Here is a 6124-nt window from a genome sequence, read left to right as displayed (position 1 = left end):
AAGTTTTTTTCCTCCACTTTGTCCTCTTCTCCAAGTTAGATGACAATGACTAAAGACTCCACAAGAATGCCTACTTATACCCAACTAAGCCATTGGCTTACTTCATTACAAATTAAAATTAAAACCCTTACATAAAATATATGTTGAGTCACAAGTCAGCCATTGAGATAATGGGTGTTGCACACATTGCATAGTATTGTTATATTGTATTATTTTATTTTATTAGGTAATGTTGCACCTAGATGGACTTGCAACATGTAAAGATTCTGATGGGATATACTTGATGAGCTGTATTGTAATATTGTAATAATATTTCATGTAATTATTTAATATTGGGGAAAAGAATTAAATTTCCAATGTTAAATGTGGGGTCAATGTGTTAGTAGCACATGGTTTATGTAATACCACTTGGTAGTTTTGTGAGACTTGTTACTTTATAAGCAGCCACAAGTATAGTTGTTGTATAACAAGGAAAATATAGGAGAAGAAAAAGGAAAAAAAGAAAGAGTTGAGTGAGACAAGGCTTGACAAGTTAGCCAAAGGAGCATTTGTGAAGGTTGGAAGCATGACATGGAATGTGCGGATTCATGCTTGTTCACACAGATTTCTTGGTTATGACTATGTCTTTGAAGGCTTCCATGGTTGTATTGCAATGCTATTTTTGCTAAATAATACATAGTGATGGATGCTTTTGGAAGTTGGATTTTTTCTTCAATGAGAGTTTTTTAGGGTATATCTTGTATCACATTTTTGTGGGTATGTTTTTTATTCTCTTGCATGTGGATTTTAATTGCACATTTATTTTAGATCTATTATGGGTTATGTGGAAATGATTATATTCTTTATCAGAAGTTTCCTTACAAGTCAAATTGGTCTCATGATGAAAGTGTTATCAGTGTTTAGTTTGGATATATATAATGACTTGTTGAGTCTACAAGTTCTGCATTATTTTAAGAAATCTATACTTACATGTTGCATTTATGGCTTGGATATGGGTTGTCTTTTCCCATTGATATTTCATTATTGGTGCATATTCAGATTGGTGGCCTATATTTGGGTTTTCTATGCCCTAAGTCACATGACTTCCTAATTTATTCTTCATATAGAAGGGATAAGATGTTGTTACTAGGTACAATCATGGTGGAGGATTATGATTAATTATTTTATGTTGATAGCTTAAAAATATTGTGTTTAGTTTCTTGGTTCATGGATGTGATCATGGTGTCATGGATTTTGGCATGACATAATTGGATATACAAGTACATCATTAATGTTCATTGTCTTGAATTTCTAACTTGGTTATGATGGTATATCTTTTTTGTTGAGGATCATGGTTATATGGTTTCTTTTGAGGAGATCATGATATCTACTTTGAGTTCTTTGATGGTTTGATGCCTTGGTTGAATCTCATGATTAGAGGATGGTTTTTCATCTTGATTTCATGGATAGCTTGGATACATGGTTTAGTGGGAGCTTGTGACAATGATGAGATGATAGTGTAGGATTAGTTTCTAGTTTGGTTTGTATCTTCTTGGTTTGAAGATCTTGGTTTCACTTAGTACTAACACTTTGGTTGCGTGAGTGTAGACCTATGGGATCTTTATGTAAGAGATGGATTTTATGATGCCATGGATGACTTGGTACCATGGTTGAGTGGGATTTTTTTTGGCATTGATTATTTATTGAGTATTTGTAGATGTTGGAGATTTGTCTTAGATCTTGTTATTACAGAAGCATCTTTAACATTTACATGGTGTAGTTGGTTATCTTCATAGTGTGTGAAGATGGTTAGATCTTGAGGACTAATGGAGTGCTTGGTTATCTTCATGGTGTGTGGAGATGGTTCTTCATGGGATGTAGAGATAAAAATTTTCATAGTGTGTGGAGATGGTTGCATCTTGAGGACTAATGGGGTTCTTGGTAAAAGTGTAGTTTATGCTTTCATTTGACATGTTATCCTTGGTGTTAGGAAGGTTTCATTTATGTTATAGTATACTCTTGATACGCATTTAGAGCTTTGACATATTATAGTATGTTCATATGGAGCATGTTATCTCTTTGGTTGAGATGGTTAGATCATATTGTCATGTTTATGTTCATGGGGACATGGTTGGAACTTTCACATTGATCTTGGTTTAGTTTCTTGGTATTGAGTACATTGATCATAAGCTAGACACTTCATGATATTGCTATGTTTCATATGGAGTTGGCATGGATTGATTGGTTATAGGTTCTCATGGATACTTAGAGATGGTGGTGATGTTGAATTCTCTTAGATTAGAGAATTATTTGTTGGGATAGTTGTTTTGTTTTATGAGGAGAGTCCAAGGGGCATACAATGTACATGGACTTGAGAGGAGATTGTTCTTAGATGAGTCTTGGTTGGAGATTTGGGTATCTTGATGAGCATTTTTATTCCCCACCCTTGGTGTACTCGATAGTTTTCTACTTGAGAGGTATAGCTCATTATTTCTCTTAGGTGTACTATGTTTGTTTTTGTCTTTCATAGATATGGATCTAGAGCTATGGTATATGAGTTAGTTCTAAAGGGTTCATTTGAGATATGGTTTAGCATTGGTTATCTCTATGTGCATATGTTCTTATGCTAGTTAAGTTTGGGAGATGATTTTATATTGGGCATATTCCTTGGATTAGGAATGGTTTACGAGTTTGATCTTCTTGTGAGAGACTTACATTCATGATTAGCTACATAGTATGATTTGTGTATTTTTGTGGTTTCTTGTTGGGGTTCTATGGAGGACATCATACTTGTATAGTTTACATCTAGAGGTATGTGTAGAAGGACATGATATAGTTTATAATTTGCATGGTTCTCTTTCATCTTGGTTATCTTCCTAGATGTTTGGTTTTGCTTACATTGGATTTGAGATTTGTTAGAGATTGTGATCACTAGTTTGTGCTTATGTATGTCATGTGAGAGATGACATGGTTATTCCTTTATCTCTTTCCTTCGCTAGTTGTGGAGAGATTGGGAGAGTATTGGAGATTGATTATGAAAGTTGTTCTTGCAAGTTATTGGTTTATGTATTGTGGATGTCCTTGATACTATATGGATTCACTTCTTTGAGATGTTGTGAGTGGATTGGCTATATATTTGACATTATCTTTTGTAATGGGAGCTTTTTGCTATATATGTGGTAGGTATTTCTCTTGAGGCTTGTGATTGTAGGTTACATATTAGATATGTTGAAAATATTAGATTCACTTGGTATACCTTTGGAGGTAAGAATAATTGGATGGGTTTGACACTTGTTTTGGGTGTTATTTCAACTATGGATATTTTGACAACTATAGATACATGTGATTAATTTTGGATCATTTTTTTGTGCTTGGCATTTTAGTTGGTACGAGATTTTATGGTCTTCTAATGTGACAGGTTGTGAGGCTTTCTCTTTGGATGACTTCAATGTATGTTTGATGGCGGAAGCAATGGCATAATAGGAGGTGAGATTATTCATGTTTGATATATTGGATACTTTGATTTTGTTACGAGTACTAGGATGGAGCACATGGTGTACATTGATCCATGATGTTGGATGCTCTAGGAGGGATTGGTTCCTTGTTCATTTATGTGGCTACAAATTGACCCTATGAAATATATACAAGAAGTTGGAGATTGTTGAGATAATGGGTGTTTCACACATTGCATATTGTTATATTGTATTATTTTATTTTATTATGTAACATTGCACTTAAATGAATGTGCAACATGTAAAGATTTCCATTGGATATACTTGATGAGTTGTATTGTAACATTATGATAATATTTCATGTAATTATTTAATATTGGAGAAAAGAATTAAATTTTTAATATTAAATGTGGGGTCAATGGGTTAGGTAGCACATGGTTTTAGCACATACCACTTGTTGGTTTTGTAGGACTTTCTACTATATAAGCAAGTATATTTCCTCTTCTAGAATGTATAATTTTTCTCCTAGTTAGAATAGATTTGTTTTGAAAAATGTGGTGGGAGATGAAAACTATTGATTTCAAGTGATTTCAAATTTTAATCCTTATAAAAGAGAAAATATAGTTCTAAATCCAATTTTTATTTTTGATTTTTCTAGATATGTATGTTATCTATAACATAGTCTGAGATAAAAGGTAAATAAATTTATTTGCACATAGTTTTGTGGAGGGAACTAGACCCCTAATTTTTAGCATTTTTCAGTACCTAAAAAATTATCTATAAAAATTAGCAAAATATATCAATTTTTATTCCAAATAATTATTAAAAAATATAATCCTAAAATTTATCCATTTCTACACATTTCATTAGTATACTTCATTTCCAAATTCAAAATAATTATACCAATTTTATGTCATTGAAGATGAATAATTATACTTTTTTTAGCCTTTTCCTTTACAAAAAAGTGACATAGGTTTGTGCTTTTACCCTTTGAATACTACAAAGTTATAACTAGAAGCAAATGACAATTGTTCATGTCCACAATATCACACAAAATTTGATCCTTGTACTGCCTGATCTGGAAATCAACAAGGCATTGCTCCCTCACTTCCAAAGCATGCTCGCCTTGTAATTGGCCAATCCTATAAGGATAAGGATGTCTCACTCTCTTCAAACCAAGTTTTTGAACCATCTCCTCAGAAACAAGGTTATTAGTACTACCACCATCCACAGTCACATTACAAACTTTACCACTAGACTTACAACAAGTCTTGAATAAATTAGTCCTTTGACAAGATTCTATTGTCTTCTGACCAATCAGCACTCACTGAGCTAGAAAATTCTCTCCTTGCTTAGGTTAATTATCTTGGACTTCAACCTCATTCACAACAACATCTTTCCTATGATGAGGACATCCAAATGATCTATTCCTTTCTTGACCAAATCTAAAGAAATTACCTCTAAACACACCTCCACCTATCTTCCTCTTCTAATCAATAGGTTTTGGTTCATCTTCTATACTCGGTTTAGCCTTTATTGAGCTATTATTCTTCTCCTTCCCTCTAGTATTACCTTGACCTTTCCTCTTCAATAGATCTTCTTCCTTTAGGGAATATTGATAAGCATAATCAACTAAAGAGATATTCAAAATACTAACCTCATCTTGAATATTGAATCTCAAACCATTAATCTACTAAGCTTCCTTTTTCTTTCACAATTCTCTATGCCCAGACCACAAATAGTCAATTTGTAGAACTCCTTAGTATAATATTTCATAGTCATATCCTTCTACTTCAAATTCCACAAACTCTTAAACAACTCAAGTTCATAATCAACATGAATGAACTTATCCTTCAACTTAGTTACCATCAACATCCATCTATGGATCTTCATTTCACCTTCCTCCTTTTTTTCTCTTTGTAGTTCTTTCCACCAAAGAGAAACATTTCCTTTCAACTTAGTTTGTGCCAACCTTACTCTAAGTGAATCTCCAATATCCTCAAGCTCTAAGTAGTCTTCTAATTTACCAATTCAATCAATTAGGTCTTCAAAAGTCAAATTACCTCAGAAATTAGAAACCTCCATCTTATGCTTTAGCCTCAACTAAGATCCATGTCTAGCAAAATTGACTAGCCCTAGTTCCAATAGGTCTCTCCACATGATCAGGTTTGTCCTCACTAGTTGATCTATTAATTTCAAAGTATTCAGCAACTTCCTCATAACCATCTTTAGTACCCACATTTCGAGGTACACCACCTAAAGCACTCACAATTTCAGCAATCATTTCACTCTTCATCAACACCATCTCAGATCCAAAACTAACTTTAACCTCCTCCATTGCATATCCAAAATATTCCTTAACCTTCTCTGAAATCTTTTCTTCTACAACATCATTGAGATCATCAATTTCGCAAGAGTCCAATCTTCTTCAAGACATGTTCTAAGATTTTTGTAAATCCTTTGCAATAGATCCATAAATCTAGAAGATCAATAAGCTCCACTAGATCAACCTTCTCTTCCAGCCTCCACCCAAGTCCTAGTGCAAATTGCCTCAACTTTGGCACTATGTCTACAAACTCAGGAACACCTTCTTTCTAATACCAAGTGATGCAATAAAAAGAAGGAGATGTACTAGCCCCCAAAAAATAATCACACAATAGAAACACAACAACAATGCAAGATCTAATACCAAA

This window comes from Cupressus sempervirens, chromosome 3 (assembly GCF_028749045.1).
Source record: "Cupressus sempervirens isolate cs-2001-9-10 chromosome 3, ASM2874904v1, whole genome shotgun sequence".
NCBI lineage: Eukaryota > Viridiplantae > Streptophyta > Pinopsida > Cupressales > Cupressaceae > Cupressus > Cupressus sempervirens.
Note: the sequence above shows the minus strand (reverse complement) of the source record.